This window comes from Vidua chalybeata, chromosome 2 (assembly GCF_026979565.1).
Source record: "Vidua chalybeata isolate OUT-0048 chromosome 2, bVidCha1 merged haplotype, whole genome shotgun sequence".
NCBI classification, from domain to species: Eukaryota; Metazoa; Chordata; class Aves; order Passeriformes; family Viduidae; genus Vidua; species Vidua chalybeata.
The window spans coordinates 18202356-18215708 of record NC_071531.1 but is presented as its reverse complement, the minus strand read 5'-3'; the positions used below and the strand labels follow the sequence as shown (position 1 = coordinate 18215708).

Sequence of the window (13353 nt, the reverse complement as noted above, 5' to 3'; positions counted from 1 at the left end):
TAAGCCAGTACATACCCTGACATCATGGGCTAATGTGAAGAACAGTTCTTGAAAATGCTGCTGCTTTCACACTGATCCCTGTAGCTGCCCCTTTTGCCACTAGATCTCCCCCCAGGTGCCCTGTGTTGTGGCACCCGGTCTCCTTTCAGCTGGGCTGAGCCCAGGCTGCTGCAGCCCTGCCTGGCCCTTTGCTTCTCAGTGGGGTCCAGGGCTGCTCTCAGCACACCTGCAGCTTCCCTGTGTGATGCTCTGGTTCGCCCCAGCAGACCCAGATGATTTAATCATTTCCACAAGAACTTTTTGTTTCATTTCCATGATTTCCTCCAGTCGATGGAAGACAGGGATGATTGCTGCTAATGTTAACATGCCACTGGGGCCTGATGTTACAAATCCTTCCTTACACATAATGTTACGCTTCAGCAGCAGTCCTTAGATGAATAATGAAAATTTAACCAAGTAAAGGATTAACAAGATCAGGCCCATAGTGAGATTTATAAACACAGTAAATGCCTTAGATTTTCTACACTGAGCCTCCTATTTCTTTTTTTATTATTATTTTTTTATTTTGCCATGGAAATACTGAGGTTGCATGAGCCAGGGCAAACACAGGTCACAATGATTAATATACAGATTTATCATGTCTACAGTACACAACTGTACATGCTGTATGATCCAAAAAATAGTGAAACCTAAGATGAAAGTACACACAATAAGGGAATTTTGATAGTTTAAACAGCTCTGCTTCATTTTATAACATTCTGTTACCCTACAAATAACATAGCTGTCATAACAAATAGTAAGTGATAGACACTGAGGAAAGCTGGATGGTGTGCAAGACTGTGGATACAGCTCCAGTGTTCAGATCTGAATTTACTTTAAACTTAATATTTCTTGGATTGCTCAGCCCTGGCAAGGGCTGCTACATTATTTCTCAATTTACAAACCTAATGTGTATCAAATAACATATAGTAAAATGTAACATTGCATTGACCTGAGCTCAGTTGCTTAAGGCCATATATGGTTTTTACAGATGAACTTTGATAATTAGGTTTCTATCAGGAAGACTCACACAGACCTCAGGAGCTTCTCAAATACCTTTAGAAAGCAAAAAGGGCAGAATAATATCACCTGCCAGTTGCTGGTTGGATGCTGTCCATCACATCTGCAATGAGTGATCTCGTTCAGTGCAGCTGCTGTCAGCTTGGCAGCACTGCCACTTGTTCAGTGTGTTCAGTGCAGTAGCCCATTTTCAGCTGGTTAAAATCAGAAGATGATAGGTTAAATGAGGCTGGGAGAGACCCAGTCCACCCTTCTGCCCAAAGGGCCAGTGCTGGCATCGGACCAGTAAGGCCTAGAAACCCTCCAGGGATGGAGGCAGCACAGCCACTCAGGGTGACCTGAGTGGCCCCCTCATGAGGAAAGTTTCTCCCTACACTCAGCCTGAACCTCTCTCATTCCAACTTGGGGCCATTGCTCCTTGCCCTCCTATATCATCTCTTCCATTTCTTCACCACCCTTTGGTGGTGCTGAGGACTGCTAAGTACCCCAAAGCCATCTCTTTTCCCAGCTGACCCAGACCAGCTTCCCCAGTGTCTCCTCATGGGGCAAGTGCTCCAGCCCTACCACCCTCCCTTGAGGTCCCTCCCTTGAGCTCCCTCCAGCTTGTCCATGTCTTTCCTGTGCCGGGTCCCAAAACTGGACCAAAGTATTTGGATGTGGTGTGAGGGCTACACAGAGGGGGACAATCCCTTCCCTTGACCTTTGAGCCATACCCCTGGTCACACAGTTCAGAAGCTGCTGGCTGCCTTTGCTGTGAGAACACACCTCAGTGGTGTTCAGCTGATTGCCCACTATGACCTCAGGGCTGCACTGCAGCACTGCAGAGCTGCTCCCCAGCCCCATGCTCTGACAGTGTCGTTGAGGGGAGTCATCATTTTCAAGAAAGTATCTACAGCAAGAAAAAATGCTTCAGAACCTTTTGGGTATATAATTTTAACTACTTCTGTGAACAAAGAATGAAGATGTTTTTGCCAAGTTTAAAAAAATCCAGCAACATTTTCTTCAAGCAACAGTAATTTCCCAGTCTCTGAGATTCAGAGAATGCATTTTGCTGTTTTCTGGAAAAAAAATAAATAAAAAATAAAAAATCCTTAATTGTAACAAAGCTGTCTGTGAAGAATTGCAGGCTGCAGAAGGTTGAAGGGTAGCATGATTGAAATGCCAGAATGCTTTTGGCAGAACAAGCTGTATCATGAAACAAAAATGTTTCATTGGAACTTGAGCTCCTGCACAGCTCTGCAGAAATGCCTCACTGGTCTGTACCACTGTAGCAAGGCAATCCCTCCTCATCATTCTCACCACAGTGTTGCAAAGTGCTGCAACCTAGGCAAAACCTAATCCCATCCATCCCTTTAAGAAATATGGATCTGAAACTTGGGTTTGGAAGGGTATGGTTCAGGTTTCCTCATTTTCACACAAACTAGATTTGTCTTGAATAGAAATTATCTGTTTCTTCTGGTTTCTATAATTTCATATTACTGAGGACTCCTGATTCCCTGCAGCACCCACTTCAATGGTAATGCAGCCACAAGACATCATATTTTATTTATTTTTGAACATAACCATAGGTTTGCTTGCAGAGATTTGAGTGTGATTGGAGAGAGGAAAACATCAAAATCTGAGAGGAAATTGGCTGTGCATTGGCCAAAGTTGGTTCAGCCAGCTGGAAACTGAGGGACATCAGCCCAATATCAGCAGAAATAGTGCAGATCACAGAAATTAGACCTCTGGTGTCAGGAGCTCACACGTCCTTCAGGGATTGCAGTGAAACACTCAACTCAAGAGGGACAGATGCATCTGGCTGAGGCTGTTGGCTTTGCTCAGGGTAACAGAACATTACACTGTGTATTTAGACTCTGTGAACATTCATTTACAATGCTGGGAAACATGCACAGATTATCCTAGGGGTCTCCTTCGAGTATTACTTTGTGACTTCCTCTGTGTGTATGCCCTGCTTACATTGAAATATTTGAGTAGCCAATCCAAGCTCTCAAAAGTTAGGAAATGCCAAAATTCATGCAGCTCTCATTCACCTCTCTCATGCTTGGGGTCATGTTGTTTTACTGCCTACACATCAACCAAAGCACTAATTAATTCAAGCTATGCAAATTGTTTTAAAAAGCTAAAAAGCCTAGTTTGCAATTTAAAATGGGATCCAGATGCCCTCATCACTTCAAGGGAGGAAAAAAAGGCATTAAGTGGTAACTGGATTTTTGTGTTACATGGCAGGCATCCAGGCTGAACTTGCACATAAAAATAAACCTCATGAGTTCATTGTTCTGAACTTACAGCCAAATGTCCTGTTTGTCTTCTGTTGATTTTAAATGTTTTGTGACTAAGTTGTATAAAACATATTTTTCAAAAAAACCCAGTAACAGTAACTAGAGAAATCTAAATAATACAATTATTTGTTTCTTTGCATGCTTCTAGACATTGCACAACCTCTGGATGATCTGATAGAATTAATGTGAAAATAGCCTAAATATTCACTTATTTCTCTGTTCCCATAGAAACTCTGACAGCAGTGATTCATACCTAAGAATTATTAGGTCCCTGACCATGCAATTCGTACTCTTCTTCTCCACAAGGCTCCAATAGCTCACATATTGTATTGCAGAGAAAGCTCACCTAAAGGACATATTTTTGTTTGTCAGCTTCACTTTCTTGGAAATGCACAACCTTGTTTTTTCACCATGGGTGATTTGCAAAAAAAAAAAAAAAAAAAAAAAACAAAAAAAAACCCTAAGCAGAAAAAAACCCTACTCACAACTACTGTGTTCTGCCATGGAGAGGAGAGAACCAGATTGAAGCACATGGGATGATTGTAACCCTGTGGTAAATGGAGGGACCCTGCAGCCTAGCACAGCAATCATCCCATACACCAAGAGAAGGGACAACACACCAGCTGGGACACACGGAGGGGGTAGGGCCCTGAAAGCTTCTCTCCTGACTCAGGCTGGTCCTTGCCTGGCTTTTTGAACCCTGCACAGCTAGAGTGTTTTCCCCAGAACAGCTGGGAAAATGAAAACAGCAACTGACAGAAAAGTGTCAAGCACAAAATGGACCCCTCAGTGCCAGTCTGGACACATGCCCTGTCTATGTAATTAACCCTTCATACTCAATATTTCCCTGGAATTTGGACATTCGGACCTTTTCAGTCCTTACTCTTTGTGCCAAGACCATCAACTGAGGTGACAGAGACACTGGTTTTGATAGCACTCTGGTGTTAAAGCACTTGCTTGGAGAAGCTACCTAGGAAAATCTGCTCTGTCTCATGGCACAACAGCTGAGGGACATCACTTACCTCCTCAGCAACTCAGTGCTTGCTGAAAGAAACACAGTGAATGGCTTCTCTAGCAGGAAGAGATGAGGTGAGTCCAGTTCATGAGGGGTTTTCACCCTCAGAATTACAATGCAGGAGCAAAAAAAAATACATCAGCTGTGCTATTGCAATCATTTTCCACTATAAGGATGTGGTAGCATGGCTGGGTCAGTAGTGCACAACACACAGTTGAACTAACAACGATTTTTGCTCCTAAGGTTTATCAAGTTTATGCAAAAAACACCCCACAGCTGCTACCTACCAAGTGATTATCAATCTGTTGTGCAGTGCTGAAGATCAGCTCTGCCACTGGCAATCATAAAGAAATACCAAGAAGGTTACAAATACTAGGCTGCATGGACAAGTCAAGAATCATAAAAACAGTTACACTTGAGAGTAATCTGGAAATTGGATGATGGAAAGGAAAGTCACATGGGATAAAGTAATTATTTTCCAGGACAGAAAATACTGTCTTTTCCTCATAAAGCAATGGAGAAGTCCTGCTGCAACCCCATCAAATAAAATGACTGTACCCATGGAAACTTCAAAGGTTCAATTTTTAAATGAATGCAAAATAAAATTCAATCATATAAAAGAGAAAAATAAAACAAAACAAAACAAACCTTTAAAACCCCCTATCATTTGGTAATGATGCTCATTTAAGTAACACTACATTTAAGCATTTTTTATCAACATTAAAGTATATTTTTGGCTAGAGAGTTGTGGGTAAAAACATATTTCCATTTATAGATGCATAAGAAAATGAATCTATTGTATAATAGAAAATAAAATTCTATATGCAGGGACTTCTCCCACTCCAATATCTGTAAATGCAGTTCGGTTGGCAGCTCTCAGTTAACACACTGGCCCACAAGTTCTGGTGGGATTGTGCCATGAGTAACCATCAGCAGGGCAAGGGATGGAGAACAAGAGACAAGGAGCACCACTGGAATGAACATTAATGAACATGAGATTGAGCACAATGAGTTCTTAACGAGCGCAATGAGTTTCTAACAAGCACGTGAGCTGTATGCACAGTTGGTCAGACCGGTAAAAAACACCTGGTAAGAGATATCCTCAAGATCAAGAGCAGAACTGCAGTATCCTCAAGTATCCTCAAGATCAAGAGCACGAGTCAGTGAGCTCTATTAAGCTTACAAATGATATACAGAAGTGGTTTGGAGTAGATTTTGCTCTTGCTATTATTAGGCCTTACTTATGTACCATTTGGGTGTACAAGATAATTTACAATGGGCAGAATTTTTCAAGCACAACATGATTCCCACCACACAGTGCAGAGAGGCCAGGAGAGGTGGCAGTTTCAGTACAGCAAAAATAACTCAAGAAGGCACTACATGGGCTCTGTGATACACGATCACACCGTTCTGCTCATTGCAGCAGATTGCACGGGTCAGGCAGAAGGAGAGCGTTTTCACTGAATGACCAATTGCAGAAAGGGAAGGCCCCATGGGTGTGATCCTGATGAATAAGTAAAGGTAATATCTGAGTTGGGAGTATAATTTGAAGCATTAACTCTGTAATTTCAGTATCAAGAGTATAATTTAAACTCCTTGTGGACTGCAAACATTGCTTTTGGAAACCAAGAAAGACTAAGTGGAGGGTCAGTTACCAGCAAGGAATATCCAACACAGATCAAACGTCTGCGTAATTATGTGGTGTGTTGATGTGGCAACTTCTAGTGTGCCTCAGAAATCCAAAGTGAGGGCATTTGTGACACAAGATAATGGTTACTGTAGGCTGAAAATACAGAGCTTTTTGTCCAGAATTTAGGCTGCTTGGCTGTATCTACTGGAGTATATCTATTACAGTGTCAAAGTATGCTCCTAGTTCTTGAAACGTAATACTGTGTATTGTTAATTTATTAGAACAGTTACTGGCAAGCCTTCAGAACACCCTACTATCACAATCTGCAGGTGTGATTTGGGAGTTAGCAGAGCTTTGAGACCATTCACAGCTGCTGCAGCCACTCTGTGCTGGTGGGAGTGAGAAGATGATACTGTGGGTGAAGGTGGCTAATCCCTGCCAGCTGCTTAGAGCAGTCCTGGCCATGTTCAGGCCACCACTGGGGATGTAGCCCTTGCATCTCGTGAAAGATGGGCCAGCTGGGATGAAATGGAGTCAGATCAAATTTAGTTTTAGGGTTTATTTTGCCACCACTGATTTTTCAGGGAGCCAAATCTCTAAGGATGAAGAGGTTCCATCTCTTCAGTTTGGACTGATGCATCTACCATTGGCAGTCAATACATTGATCATTTGCAGTTTAATTAAGTTAAGATTGCTGGACTTAATGACTGTTAGTCAGACACAGGGAAGTACACAGAAGATGGTGTGGCCACACCTTTTTGCATTCAGCATAGATCTGCCTAATACAGAACAAAATACAACACATTCATGCAATTATTGAGAGAGAAGTCCATCAAGAAACTGCTCAAAGGATGCCCATCTCTTGTAAGAATAACACTTTGTATGGCTGCTCTCCATGTTCAGCATGTCTCATGGGGTTGACACATGGTGTCCCTTCATGTGTTTCTAGTTCCTGTGACTCAGCAGGATTTGATTGTGAGAGTTTGAGAAATTCAAAGCTCAGCCCACACAAGACAGAGATGCTGCTGACAGGCTTGGAAAAGAGCTCAGAGCTCTCAGGGTTTGCACTGACCAGCCAACCAAGATTGTGCATCTGCTCTCTGTTCATGGTTTACAGACTTTTATTGCTTTTTATAGCAACAGATGCTTTTAGTGTCACTTTTAGTCACACCAGTGCTTTCTCACCTCTGCTTGGTCAAAAATCTACAGGTTTTCTGTTAAGGAGTGGAACTTGATAATGATGCCCAGGCTGTAGCCATCTCAAAAGAAGGTCACTGCAGCACTTTTGGCAGAGGAGGAACTACACATTGCATTAAAACTATCTGAAGATGGAAACTTACAACTGGTTGGTGATAGATGTCTTATTAGAAGCATGAAACCAGTGATCTGCAAGAGAGACCAATTACCTTTTCATATAAATTATTGCCTCCCTCTCCATCCATGCTGCAGAAAGCTGAGCTATAGATCTCAGACTGCAGGAAGTAAGGGAGACTGATTGGAAGGCTGTGTTGATGGAATTCAACATGGTGCTTTATGCAAAATCAGCTACTTCAGTACATACAAGCCTGCATACCTTCAAAATATATGATTTTAAAAATTTGGACAGAGGTCAGGAAAAATAAAAGGGAAGGTATCTAAGGAGGATGGGTTATTCTACCTGATTATCACTAGGGATTTTTAGGGTTCATCTTTGTAAGCTGTTGTCTTCTCTTTTAGAACCAAGCACAAGTCTTTAAGGGATGAGAGGAAACTTTAAATTATAGCAGAGATTAGAAGAGGTTTGGGTTTTTTGGGGTTTGGTTTTTTTTTTTAATTTTGTTTAAATACAGTGGACAACAATAAGAACAGCTGGGGCTATACTAGAGAGTATACCAGACTGAAATCAGGCAAAGCTAGCAATTTCTCAGTGTTTCCTTCATTTTAGTTAAGAAACCTTGTCAAATCTCCTTGAAGGAAAGAGATCAGTGATTTCAGAGCACCAGATGGTTTGAGCTAGATAGACAGATGACAGAAGCACAGACTGTGCTGAGTTGAAAGGGAATCACAAGGTTCATCAGGTCCAGCTCCTGCACAGGACCATCCCCAAGAGTCACAATGTGTGCCCAAAAGTACACACACACAGATGGCAAAGCCACAGTACACTCACAGTGTCTCACACTCTAGCAAGCCAGCCCTCAAACAAGAGGCTTTGAGGTTGCTGAAAGCTGTTGGGATCGCCTGATCCCCACTCCAGTCGCTGGGTGTCCCTCAGATGCCAGGGCTCAGCGCTTAGCTTGGTGTATGAAGGGTGGAAGGGAACAATCCAAACACATATCTGTGCATGGGGACTAGGCACAGCATTAGGACAAAACATAAAATAATGAAGAAAGAGCTATTTTAAAAGTTAATTTTGCACTGGCTCATTTTAATTTGGCCATTTATTCTTTCCTTCATCTTTTCTGATCAGTAGTGATTAGATAAAGTTTTTTGGGCTAACTAGCTTGCCAAAAAGATTTGGATGAAGCCTTTTTAGGCACATTGTAAATATAGAATTCCTACTAATAAGCCACAGAAATTAATTTTAGGATCACTTTCCTCTTGCCATCCCTTTCCCTTCACACAACAAGACATGCCATGCTTGCTGTCCTTGTAGCCAGCAGCTGCAAGCAGCAGTGGACTTTCCATGGAAGTCCCCTGTACAAGGCACACAGGACATTTCTGAGGCTGGGGTGAGCAGTTACAAGCAGCTCCCTGGGGCAGCCACAGGGGTTATTGGATTTTCCAGAGCATGGCAGAGGAGCATTACCAAAACTGGGTCACTGTGCCACTGGCAACCACAAGAAGTAAAATACAGCAATTTGGTAAATTATCTGTAATCCAGGATAAACAAAAACACATTTTCACTTAGCATATTCCCTGAAGTCTCTAATTGCTCCTTTCCAACTTTTTACTAGAATAAACACTTTTGTTATTAATGTAAAGGAAGCAATCTGTCTTTGAGTGAGCTTTTTTGTTTTCTTCCAAAGGCTGTCCACAGGGAGGAATTAGCATGATCCTGAGCTGAATGGTGCCTTCATCTGCAAGAGTGCAGCCCCACTAATTTCAGAAGCCTTCAATTTCCCCACCTCCCCCATGTGGGAAGGCTGGAATAAATTATTAAAAGTGCCATCCCTCCTCTTTTCTTTCCACTGGTGCGGGAGAAATGGATCTTGAAGTGAACAGACAACGTGGGCTCTTCTGGAGCTGTAATACTGTGAAAAGAAGGGAAGGAAAAGGTTGGAAACACACTCATAGATGGGGGGCATGTAAACTAGAATCTGGGAATCAGAAAGCTTTCACTGGATGTCACAAACTTTGTCTCCAATGGGGTTTTTTCCTCTCCAATGCACAGAGACAGCAACAATGGTCAGTAATTCAGTTAAGGTGTTGCAGATGACTGAGAGCAGGAGTCTTTGACCAGCAAAACAAAGCAGGACAGCATTGCTATATATCCTTTTAGATGATCAGTGGAGCAGTTCACACAGCCCAGATTGCCTGTGGATGGGGCGGGGATCATAGGCTCAGGAGCAAAGCTAGCCACCTTAAGATCAATATGCTAAATAAAACATTAAGATATCTTCTGTCCTTCACGTAATAGTTCCCAATTTACCCCTATTACTGCACAGTTTGTTGAATTCTATGTAAAATATTTTAAGGCCAGTTTCTGATTATTTATTAATATGTTGTAATAAAAAAAAATCTACTAATAGGCTTACGTTGGGCTTTAAGTTATTAACCACTAATCAAGAAAGATTCTTTCTCATCCCATTGGAAACGAGGGCCAAATTCAACTTTAGAGATTCACATTTGTATTTCTGTTTGCTCCTAGCTTTACTAAAATAATTTTCTTAGGTGAGTGCTACTGAAAATTCTTTTGTAGGTTTTGCTAAGGACTCATCATCATCTATCCCAAACTACCCATCTGCATCTCTACTGGAATCACAAAAGAACACTAAGGCAACTGAAAAACAAAAGCAGTACTGGGACAATAATGAAGTTCTGATCATTTGCAGTCTGCTTCGATTTTCTTTTTGTTTACATTTCTCAGAAGACTGGGATATGCCCCTGCCGAAGGGGAGATGTGCTGTGGGTGGAACAAATGTGAGCAGGCAGGGATTGGATAAGGTATAGATAGCATCTGCTCTCAACGAGAAGCCAGCCTCCTGGCCCCATGGGCAAGAGACTGCTTTCTTAGGTCCGTGCACATCATGGTGATACCTGCTGCCTCTCTGAGGAGAGGCCACTGGGATGGCTTCCTCCATCCAATCCTAGGTGAACACAGTTACATGTAAGGAGGTTAAAAATGCAGCACAGTCTGTAACTAGTTTCTTCCCAAGGTTAACTAACTGAGGTATGTATTTTCAGCTACATGATGCCTCTGCAAACAGGCATGCTGTGAACCAGCCTAAGCAAGAGAAGAGAGAGATGGAGAAAGGGGTAAAGAAAGTTTGGGAAATGAGAGCTTGGAAAAGAATGGAGATGCAGAGAGAGAAAATCAAGTGGAAAAACTGTCTGTCATTCCTCTGAGATGGATGCTGCTAGCGACAGCATTGATCCTCATGCAAGCAGGCAATGCAGTTACTGCTCGCTGAAGGAATCTGTACTTAAGCAGGCAAATATGTAAAAAAAAAAAATCACAAAACTTTGTACCTTTTCTTTGATGTACGGTTTTTGGGATGTTTTTAAACAACTGTGTCAAGGCCCTTGTCTGCAGGCTATTGTTGTCCACAGTGACTCTCCATCTGTCTCAGATGCACACAGGGAAAAACCACATTCATCATTATTGATTACTTTAGGTCTTGAAGGCCTTTGTAATGGAAAGGCCGATGTCAGTGTAAGACAATAGATATGGTGAGACCTTTCCCAGGCTTCTTTGTTTAGGCTCAGCGGGTGCCTCAGGCACTTTGTGTATATGTCTGAACCAAACATCAGTCAGAAACCTGTCATGTCCACGGGATACAAAAAGCTGGTATCTCAGTCTTCAAAGAAAACTTGACCCTGGCTATGAAATTCTCTCACGCACTGTGTCATGAGGGGAGAAACGTTTTGGATTTTTAATAGGACAAAAGACAGTGTTGTTCATTTCTAGGGTCTCAGATTGTCTTAAAGCTAGAGATAGGATCCAGAGTTGTGTTGCAGCTGGCACTTTCACATCACAACGCTCACAAACACTGGAAATCACCCATACTCACTGCTCCATTGTACATCTTGCCCATAAAATCAGTGGGCAAAACTACTCCTGTTAAGAAAACCCCCAGTACTTCAGCCTATAGGAACAAACTGGGATACAAAGAGATGATAGGCAAAACTGAACTGCAGTAGCAGTACCACTTTCTGTTGACATTTTTTGTGTCATCTACTATAAGAACTCAGAGAACAGCTGTGGTCAGATACCCTGCATTGTAAACTAATACAGAATAAAGGTCAAAAGGCTTCTTACCATTTTGGGAAGGCAAAGAGAGTGAAAAACAGAAACAAATACTTAGAAACATGCAAAGGGATTAAGCAAAGAAATTTTTTGCATATTTTTTTTCATTTTTCTCTCACGTTGTTCTTTATACAAATAAACACAGCATATGTATTCCATCTAACTTCACTATCAGAGAAAGTTTTTAACCATTTCTTTCTTTCTGTATCTGATTTTATCTAAAAGTAAAACATTACAATTGCTATATTGAAATTTCAGCTTGAGCTACTTGTATTCCACAGACAGTTTCAAGGGACTGTCCTACAGGCAGACTTAAGGGATGTCTTTAGCTTACCATCTTCAGCTTTCTTGTTTCTACATTTTCCCTAGTTTCTGTATAACAGGCTCTTAGTCATGAGGAAACAGCTGAAGAAACTCGGAACTGCACCTTTCAAGATTTTATCAGTTCACTGAAAAAGTCAGGTTTCTGAAGCCTGCACCACCACCCCAGCTGAATACTAGAAAAATGTAAGTAAACTGTTTCACTAACAGCAGCTCCATGATCCAGAATTTCTCCAGCTGGATTCATCAGATGTTATAAAGGCCTACCTCACAGACTGACCAGGAAAATTCCCATATTAGAAGGCCTTGTTATATCATGGCTGCCTCACAGACATGTACTAGCCTCCCACTGAGATGAGGGATGCAGCCTCTTCTCAGAAGGTAAGAGAAGGGCTCTACAAAAATGGAAAAATGTTGGGGTAGTTTAGTGTTCCGTAGTGTTCCTGCAGGGTGTTCTCCTCTGAAACACCACCTCTGCTGTGTTTGGCCAAGTGCTCCCACGGACACAAACGCCACAGCAGTGCCTACAGCCAGCATTAGCAATCGCCCTGTCTTTAAGCTGAGTCATTCCTCTTCAGGTATGCTGAAGTGCTTTGCACTACTGTCACTGTGAAACTTTCTTGGAAGAGCAGTGAAGCCAAGGACTCCCAGAGCTGCATTTAGATTCTTGCATCCAAGAAAGAAATCTGTACCAAAAAATCTACTGAAGTCCATTTTTATTTGGTAGTGGTTAATGGCAGGAGGTTTTGTAACCCAACAGTCATCTTGCCTCTGCAGGGCACCTCAGCACCTTGGGGCTTGCTCACTTTCACCCTCATTTCCAGGGTTTTCATTGGCAAATGAAACAGTGCACAGGAACATTTCTGGTCAGTGGGATAGCTTTGTCTGGACTCATAAACTCTGAAGATATATTAGATATGTATTGGACAGTATTAGATATGTCTACATCAACCAACTTTCTCTCAAGCAATTCCTGAGCACGGTTTGGGAGTTGGAGGGTTATAGGGACCTTTCCCCATAGGCACTATGCATGTGATCTCCCAGCTGCAAGGTGAAAAAATTCCTGCCATAGATGTGGGCTATTCTGTGAGCCTGTTGACTTCTGCATATGGGAAGATCTTCATCCATTTAATCTACTAATGCAGATCTAGCTGAAGACAGCAAAATCCAGTCTGTCCCTGGGTTTACCTGACTCTCACTGGTGCTGGTGTCAGTGCACTGGAGCCACATCAGCGTGCAGGAAGGAGTGAAAGATCAATAGTCATGGAGAGTAAGAAAGAAAGGATCTGCATTCAGCCCTTCCCCCAGAGTGCTCCCTTGCCTTGGGGAGGGAGTTCTTACTCCCACTGAAGAGTCGATTGTGAGCTTTTATCTAATGACTCTTTAATGGATGTGCATTCCCGAGGAGCTGGAACAGGAAAACTGCTGTAATTGTGTCACAACAGAACCAGCTCTATGGAGCTCTATTTCCATTTAAAGTCAGGAATTTTTAATGATTTTTATGAAGGGAAAACCTCATGCATGCCATTAATTGCTCTAGTCAATGACTAAAGAAAGTAGTACATAATTCAAGCATACATTTGAAAAAGATATGGATGAA

The 13353-nt window shown here is 42.1% G+C and overlaps 1 long non-coding RNA gene across 1 annotated transcript; it reads right to left on the bottom strand.

The window, feature by feature from the left end:
- Positions 1-526: 526 nt before the first annotated feature.
- Positions 527-1804, bottom strand: LOC128802371 (uncharacterized). Its single transcript, XR_008435389.1, has 3 exons — positions 1773-1804; positions 1129-1253; positions 527-689 (listed from the first exon to the last, which is right to left on the bottom strand). It is a non-coding gene; the product is annotated as an uncharacterized LOC128802371 (long non-coding RNA).
- Between the last annotated feature and the right edge of the window lie 11549 nt (positions 1805-13353).